At 38.6% G+C, this 9,546-nt stretch overlaps 1 pseudogene; it reads left to right on the plus strand.

The window, feature by feature from the left end:
- Positions 1-7,297: 7,297 nt before the first annotated feature.
- Positions 7,298-9,161, plus strand: LOC118239753 (annotated as a pseudogene).
- The last annotated feature ends 385 nt before the right edge of the window (positions 9,162-9,546 follow it).

The following is a 9,546-nucleotide window of genomic DNA, read 5'->3' on the forward strand; positions in this document are numbered from 1 at the left end:
AGCATATGCGGAATGCAAAATCTGATTTATGGGGCTGGTGGTGATGATGAATGATTTTAATCCCAGCCCTTTGGAGTCAAAGTCAGGCAAGTTCACTGTGAGTTCAAGGTCACTGTGGTCTACAGAGTTACTTCCAGCACAACTAGGGTTGTAGTACAGAGAAACCCTGTCTCCAAAAACAAACAAAAAATCTGGAATTGTGTTATTACTTCTAGAAGGGTGAAGAGTCTTCTCATCTCAATGATCTTAATATACAAGCTAATGTCTCATAAACATACCACAGAGAATCTTTGAGATTTAGCCAAAAATGGGTGCATGCTCTCATTACAGAGATTTTCCTTCTTTTAATCTCTGTGGATTTATTTCTCATTGGAAAGGCATATTAATTCTAGATGAGCTGCACTTCCAGCCTATTAGAATAATGTCTCTCACAGGCTGACACTGGTGTCCTTTCCAGGGCAAGGACCTTGCTGTCCTCTTGATTGCTCCTTCTTAAATTAAGTGACTGTATGACCTCAGAGTTTTAAAATGATCCATTTGAGTGGTTCCCTTGCATGAGTACTATTCCTTAATAAACTACCTGTTATCAAGGTAGTTCTGACTTCACTTTGTAAACCTCTTTACTTATGTCAATATAGGATCTTCAGACAGTGAAAGTGAAATGAGATGGATATACATGTGGAAAGGTCTCTTGAGCTATCATGTCTTTTATTTATTTAGTTATTCAGAGACTGCCATTTTTCAAGGCAGGGTCTCCCAGATTAACAGTCATGGCTGTCCTGAGATTCATCTACACTGCAGTCTGGTCTTGAACTCGCAGAGATACTACTGCCTCTGCCTCCCAATTGCTGACATTAATGTCAGTTACCAACACCATCCAGTGAGTTTTCAATTCTGTTAGGACTTGGAAGACCATGAGTCAGACTTCAGTTCAATTGGTACATGTGGTGACTTGGGCATTGGCTTTGTACTCTATTCTTCCAAGAATGGATTTACTGGGTAATGTGAGACTCTGCAGCCCTGGAATGGGAGGATATTTCTTGCAGTACACTGTCCTGTGTTCACACATGGGCACTGCTTTTGGATGACATAGGAAGAAAGATAAGAAAACTGACTGTCTGGTTTCTAAGAGTTCTGAATACTGCTTTCCATTTTAAGGTTTGTATTATAAATATAGCAAATAGTTTAATAACTTGTAGAAAAGTTTTTATTTGAATCATCTTTCATGAATACATGATTAGAATGCTTTTAACGTTGTATTGCAACTAACCACAATGATGTGATTGAGTGAAGTTTAGTCCCAAGGGATAAAAGGATTTTCTGATGTGCAGATATTTCTCAAGTGTGCATAGTGATGGACAGGTAGATAGGGCAGATTCTGTGTAATGTGACATACTCCATGAAATCAGATTTAAAAATCTTCTTTCTCTTTTCTTTTTTTTTCCTCATGGAGCATATGTCTCTCATTTTAAATTTAAATTATATAAGGCTTGTTTTACATGTCAATCACAGTTTTCTCTCCTTTTCTTACTCACCTGCCCCCTTCCGACCCTTTATAGCATCCCCTTTCTGCTTCCCAGGGAGGGTGAGGGCTTGCACTCAGAATGCAGATGAGGTTGGCTCAAAATTCATAGAACTTTGCTTGTCTCTGCTGCCCAGGTATTGGAATATAGGATGTGTGCCAAACCCTCCTATTAAAATTTTTATTGTTTACTTACATATGTCTGTTTGTGTGTATGTGATTCTTTATGTGTGGAAGCTGTGCATATGTTTCATGGTTTGGAGTAAATATCATAGAACAAATTTTCTTTTTGTTTTACTGAGACAGGGTTTATCTCTGTAGTTTTGCAGGCTATCCTGACATTCACTCTGTAGACCAGGCTGGCCTCTGAAACAGAGATCCACCTGCCTATGCCCTCTGAGTGCTAGTATTAAATGCATAAGCTCCCAAAGAGAAGACTTTTGGATGTTTGTCTTTTACAGTTATCATGTTTTAGACATGGTCTCTAATTTGCCATGCCACTTAAATAGACTTGGCAGGATTTCTTATGTCTGTATTTTATCTGTCATCTAAAGCATTGGATTATAGGCATTTAGCATAGTATCTGTCTTTAGAATGCAAAAGTAAATGTATAGTTGTAAGGTGAGTATATTATCTGTTAAACCATTTTCACAGTTCTAAAGTTTATTATATAGAAATAATTGGAGTGAGTTTATTTTGAGACACAGGCTCTTTCCAACCCTGTCTGGCCTGGAACTCATTATGTAGTAGGTAGGCTAGGCCTGGAACTTACAGAGATTACCTGTTATGCCTCACGTGAAAATACCACAGTAAAAAGTAATTTCATCTTGGATTTAGTACAGCTATTACCAGAAAGAATGAGTTTTTGAAAAGTGTTATCTTGTGAGGGTGTACAACACTTAAGCATTGATACCAAGACATTTGACTGTTTTTGATGACTTTTAAGTTATATTTCAAAGGGTTCTTAGGTAGTCCTCTGTCTCTGCATGTGTATCTTTCTTTCTGTGTGTGTCTCACTGTCTACATTTACTTAGCTCTGTCTCTCTGTGTCTCTCTGATTCTCCCAGTTGCTCCTTAGGCTTGGCTGGGATTCTGATATAAAGAGGTAAAAACATTGTTCAGAAAACTTCTGCACTATGCCTTACTCTATATGATGTTCACAATTATCTCCTTGTTATCATCAGAAAATTGCTGCTTACATCTGGGAAAGGAGTAAATCCATACACAAAAGGTTTTATATTGTTGTCATCAAACATGTCTCATTGCTATTTGAGATATTACTGAATTAGGAAGGTTTTCTTCATCTATACAGAAAATGATATCAGTATTGTGTAGTTGTTAATAATAATTTTCAACTTGATATCTAGATTCAGACAACAGACACTTCTCTAAGAACAACTATGAGAGCTTATCCAAATCGTATTATTCTCTGTGGTATGTTTATGAGACATTAGCTTTTATATTAAATTCATTGATATGAGAAGACTCTTCCCCATTCTGGATGTATTAACACCATTCCAGTTCATGGTATTTGTACTGGATTATATAATAAGGACCGATATTCATTATTCTCCGGATCCTGACTGTGAATACTAAAGTTACTAGTGGAATCAACATATAGTTTGGTGAATGCATAGAAAATACCATTGCTTGCTATCTGGCTAGACACCAGACTCTTTGGAGTTTACAGGGATTTTTCTGCCTTAATGTCTTGACTGACAATCCAAGACTGAAGGGCTCACAGAGAGCTGCTGACTCTATAACAGATTTGGAACTCCTTCAGAGAGTACACTGCCTGCAGTGGAAACCTGAAGTTGTGGTAGATTCTGGAACCATAGGATAACTAAAGAAAGCTTCATGTGTAATATAACAGGCATGATAGTAAAACTGTGTGTGCTAGGCATGGCAAACCCTAAAACATGGATATTCTCTAGTCCATGAAGCTCCAGAATATTATTACTAACAGGAGCAGAGGTTCCTGAATTCATTTCCTTAAATGTGCTTGATTATTTGATATGCCCTTATTTTCTCTTTTTAAAAATCGTGGGCAGTTACTCACCTTTTTAAAATAATGTATACCTAGGCTACTGTAGACATTTAAAATGTTGGAATTTTAAAATGGTATAGGATTTCTAATTTGAAAGCATTTTATATTATGATTAACATGTGACTTTGTGATCCATAGAGACAAACATCTTGTTTTATAGGGGTTACTTAAAATTATGAATCAAGTGAATATTTTCCCCTAAAGTTACTTTGACTCAGGTTATGTTATCCATTTAAAAGAAAAGAGACTAATCCACTTCCCTGTTTGCAACTCAAAATGATAAGCACCTGGAAATAAATTCATGGATATCTATAAGGACTCTTAGTGAAACACTTTTCATAGAAATCATTGAAAAACAAGTTTGAGTATTACTCTGTGTCTCTAATGTGTAACTGCTTACTGCTCCCTATAACATCAGTCATGAACCCATATACATAAACCCAGCAAACAACACACTCAAGAGGTTGTCTTCATACATCAGCATTCTCATTCATACATATTTAATAAGGGAATAGTTGGAAAAAAATTTGAGAAGAAGTGGAATGAAGAGAACGTTGGAAAGTGATGTAATATCCTTTAAATAAAATGTATTGTGATACATTTTAAATAAAAAAGAGGAAATGGGCCCTGCCGGTGGTGGTGCATGCCTTTAATTCTAGTACTGGGGAGGAAGGTGCAGGTGGGTCTCTGTTAGTTGGAGACCAGCCTGGTCTACAAGAGCTAGTTCTAGGACAGCCTCCAAAGCCACAGAGAAATCTTGTCTCAAAACTGCCACCCACTACCCTAAAAAACAAATATTGAACAGGTGAAGTCTTCCTATGTTTGGGAAAACTTTGTTTTGGAACCACTCCTATGCTGTCCCTGCATCCTTCAGGCAAGACAATTTTCTCACATCTTCTGTCTTGGTTGGTGAGATGACTATTCAGGAATTACCTAATTCACAAAGAATTGGTTACACCTGAGAGGAATTTACCTAATTGAATATTTTAAGATGGTAAAAAGAGTCATTAATCTGGATCATTTTAGGTGATAAGATCCACCTTTAAGTGCTTGGTAGCAGTGCACACCTTTAACACTAGCATTCAGGAGTAAAAGGCAGTGTTAATTTCTGAGTTGTAGACTAGCCTGGACTACGGAATGATTTCCAGAGCTACACGTATAAACTATTTCTTGAACACACACACACACAAAGAGAGAGAGAGAGAGAGAGAGAGAGAGAGAGAGAGAGAGAGAGAGATACCACAAGAACAACAAATATAAGCAAACAGAGAATATGATACACTTATAACCTGGATCTCACTTTCTGGACAATGTATAACTAAACAATATTGAATAAGGAAGCTGTCTGATTTTGCCTGCTCTAGATCTCACTAACATATTCATTCTTTTACTAGCATTAGAGGCTACTTTTTGGAATTTTTGTGTATCATGAGATAAGCTGACATGTCCAGTCTCATGAACTGAAAGTGAATTCCTCAATTCATTTACCCTATGGCTGAGAAATGATCTACTGGGATGGTTCAAATTTCCATTGGTAGAAAACCATGGTTGGACTACCTGAACCACAGCTTGTGAGACATTCTAATAAATCTACTTTATAGATCCATGGAGTGTTGCACTCTTCTATTCCATTCAAGTAGAGGACCAAAAATAATGCAGGTGTTTTTTGTTTTTTGTGTTTTACCTGTCCTTTGAGGAAGATGTGCTGTCTAACAATGGTGCTCATTAACAGATTGTTCCTATCTCAAGATCCTCTAAGTATTCAAATTTACACAAACACTATTGTTTCTATTATTTTTCATTTGCCTAGAGTTTGCTCTGCATATCAGGAATATACTAAAAGCAAGATGGAGCGATCTCCCAGCCTTCTGAAGGGGGAAGACCCTTTTATGTTGGAGATGTGGTTCTTTCTTTACTTCCCAAGTGGTGTAAAGTCCCTGTGACAACCAGGAAGAATGTATCCTCAGTTCATCTGGCGTGAGTGAGAAACCACAGAACAAACATCTCCCTTTGTGTCCTTAATTCTTTCTTTAATTTTTAATATTCTGGGCGCTCTTTCACTCTTCCACCTGTGGGACAGGGAATCTTTCCACCCACCTACTATGGTGGGCAACACAAGTTAGCTAGTCCTATTAAAGTCATTCTAGCCACTGACTTCCATATACCAAAAGATTGAGGAAGGTTCCACTGAAGCACCCTCCCCCATCTTCCTCCAAAACCTTCTGAACCTCAGAAAGCAAAATAATAACAAATCATGAACCCTCCCCCAGAGATAACCATGAACACTCCCACAGGATATTTAAACAGTCCCACAGAGATCAGTCTTGTGGTTTTTTGGGTCTCCATTTCCCATCTCCTCTCTGGAGGGCTGGAAGGCCATCCAGGAGGGATGTAACTATTAAACCTTAGGTTTCTCTAATTCATGCTAATTTGGTCTGATTTGGATTGATGTATTCTCACAGAGAACAAGGGGGAAGTTCTTATGGAGACCAGGAAAACAGTAGGGCCTGCAATCTCAGCCAGGGGCCAGTGTTAACTGAAATGCATATGGTTTCAGATCTAGAAAAGATTATTTTCTTGTATGGAAGGCATGGCCAGGAAACAAAATACTGTGTTTTTAAGCACAATATAACCATATGGGAGGTGCTCTTGTCACTCGAGTCTCACTATCCAGTTGGGCCCTCCATGTGACCAGCCTGTATGAAAGAGCAGGCCTCTGACAAATGGCTGAATTAAGGGATTACAGGGTCACAACAAACCTTAAATCCTGGTATGACATGTGCCACTATCATCAGGAAACTATCAATTCAGGTGGGACTTGACTGGACTATTAGCCAGAATGGAACATGAAATAGAGTGTAGTTCTGTTGGTATAAGTGGTGACCTCGGCAGTGGTCTTTGTCCTCGGTGCCTGCCAGAATGGATTTACTGGCTAATGTGAGACTCTGCATCCCTGTCAAAGGAGGATATAATTCTAGCAGTATCACTGTCCAGTGTTCAAATGTGGGCATTGCTGTTGGTTGCAGTGGGGAGAAAGACTAGAAAACTGAAGGTCTGGTTTCTAGAAATTCTGAATATTGCATTCCACTTTCAGGTTCATATTAAAAATACTGCAAATATTTTAGCAGCGTGTAGAAAAATTGTGATGTTGATCACAATTTTTCATGAATACATGATTTGAACGCTTGTAACTTGGTGGTGCAACTAACCACAATGATGTGATTCAGGGAAGTTTAGTTCCAGGGGAGAAAAGGAGTTTCTGATGTGTAGAGATTTCTCAGTGACTAACTTGAGTTTCTATCCTAAGCTCCCCAAAAAATTAGACATTAGCCTAAGGGTAACAACATAATCAGTTCATTACCAGAGGAGCTGTTACTTAATTTAATCACTGCAACACTGAAGAATGTTGGAACAAAAAATGCTACTTTAAAAGTTATTTCTTTGATGTAATGGACATAGGAATGTTGACGTTTCAAAGATTGTTATCAAAGAATGTTGGAGATATCGAGACTTTAAATGGCAAAAGCCATGAAAGCTCTCCATAGTGCTGTTGTTGTAGGACATGAAAGATGGGAATTTTGAGAATAATGGCAGACCCTGTCTATCAGAGTCAGGATTTCAATGGGTAAAAGTCTCTGCAGGGCACCATGCAGTTGGACTGATCTACCTGGCTTGAGAGACATTTGTCATAGGATATTCAGGATAAAGGCCATGGCTCCTAGGACACAATGTACATTCAGGTTCCTGATGGACAGATGCTCTCCATCAGGTAGGGAAGCATTCAGGATAATCTGTATTCTCTATGCTTTCTTAGTAATCAAGGAAGTATGTAAGCTTAACAAGAAAATTGTTTTTAGACATTAATCTTGTTTACCCTGTATGGCTTGCAATTTTCATAGTATCCTGGCCACTACAGCTGTATTGATCCTGGAAATGGCCTCTATTTAATGTTTCTGATAACCATATAAAATATCTGTTTCCTCAATAAAACAGTCATATCCTTGTCTTGCTGTGGCCCTCTAGGCCAATCCTGGCTTCATTCCTTTTTTGAATGTATTGGGTGATTTTGGCCTGGTAACTAAGCACAGGTTCTTAGAAAATTTCATGAAAAACTCAGCTAAATTTCATTTGCGTGATATTTTGGCTCCAAATCTTTGTTGATCTCTACAGGTTCCAAAAAGTGAATAAGGCTGGGTTTAAGATTGTTGTGTTGATGTCTTAGACATCAACATCTCTGTTAATGGTTTTTATTGTTGACTCTTTCATATCTACAGTGAAAAGGACACAATTCGGAAGGTATGAAAGTCTATGTTTTGTTAAGAAAGGAGCACTAATAGTTTCTTATAACAATACATTGATGGAAAAGAGACAGGAATTTTCAAGGTTTTTAACACCATTAAAGAAAGGACCCAGTGGCACGCAGGGTTGAGGCCATAAGTACCTCTGAGGTAGTCTAGGGTCTGCTGATACCTCAGCCGTCTTCTGGGAAGTGGTTCAGGCAGATAACAGCGGCGGCCTTGTTTGTGGCTCACAACATCACAGAGGACCACGAAGTCCTCATGAACCATGTGTCTGTTGACTTGCACTTGCACAGGATGGCCACCTGCTCCAGCGACCAGAGCATCAAGGTCTGGGATAAAAGTAAAAGCAGAGATTGGCATTGTATTGCTAGTTGGAAGAAACATAGTGAATCTGTATGGCATGTGACATGAGATCATTCTGAATTCGGACAAGTTTTGGCTTCCTGTTCTGTCCACAGCTGTTTGGGAAGAAATATTTGGAGAATCAAACGATAAACTTCGAGTACAGAGTCACTGGGTGAAGAGGACAACTCTCGTGGATAGTAGAACATCTGTTACTGATGTGAAATTTGCTCCCAAACTTATTGGTCTGATGTTAGCAACCTGTTCAGCAGATGGTATGGTAAGAATATATGAGGCTCCACATGTTATTAATCTCAGACAGTGGTCCCTACAGCAAGAGATCTCATGTAAGCTGAGCTGTCGCTGTATTTCTTGGAACCCTTCCATCTCTTTTGCTCACTCTCCCATGATCACTGTGAGAAGTAATGAAGGCAGCCCAAAGGCAATGGCCAAGGGACAGATTTTTGAGTACAATAAAAACACCAGGAAATCCACAAAAACAGAAACTCTTAGGACTGTCACAGATCCTTTTCATGATATTGCCTTTGCTCTGAATTTGGGGAGATCTTTCTGCATCCTGGCAATAGCCCCCAAAGATGTAAGAATTTTCACATTAAAACCTATGAGGAAATAACTTACTTCTTCTGCTGGTCCCACAAAATTTTCAATCCATATCTTGGCTCAGTTTGATATTCACAACTCTTAGGTCTGGAGGGTGAGTTGGAACATAACAGGAACCATGCTAGCATCTGCAAGAGATGATGGCTGCGTGAGGTTATGAAAAGCTAATTACATGGACAATTGGAAATGTAGTGGTATTTTGAAAGGTAAAGGGACCCCAGTAAATGGGAGTTCTCAGCTGGGAAACTCAAATCCTTCACTAAGCTCAAATACTCCAAATCTTCAAAACACATTACATGGATCTTCTGCTGGCAAAAAGCACAGCTGAGTACAAGCTAGTTGGAGTAACTTTGCTGTTTTTCTGCTTGTTGCATTCACACAGGAATGGAACTCAAACTCCTTTTCCCCTTCACCAGTGATGTTAGATCTCTCCCAAGATGCACCAGCATCCTGGTTACTACTAAAACACAGTCCAAATGACCTTTAAAATTATAGTGTATATAATTTTTGTACTAGTCAGTTTAATGACACTATAAATGGAAAGGCTTTTTCTTGAGACATCATTACCAAAACAATTTTTTGAAACGTTCTGGAGAATATCTTGGGTTTAAAAGTTGAAGAGATTGCTACTATCCTCATAAACAAACTGTTGGGAGGAGGGAAAATATACTCTTATTCTATTTTGGAGAAAATACAGAAAGGGCCCTGCTCTT

The sequence above is a fragment of the Cricetulus griseus genome, unplaced genomic scaffold (genome assembly GCF_003668045.3).
Source record: "Cricetulus griseus strain 17A/GY unplaced genomic scaffold, alternate assembly CriGri-PICRH-1.0 unplaced_scaffold_1, whole genome shotgun sequence".
Lineage (NCBI taxonomy): Eukaryota > Metazoa > Chordata > Mammalia > Rodentia > Cricetidae > Cricetulus > Cricetulus griseus.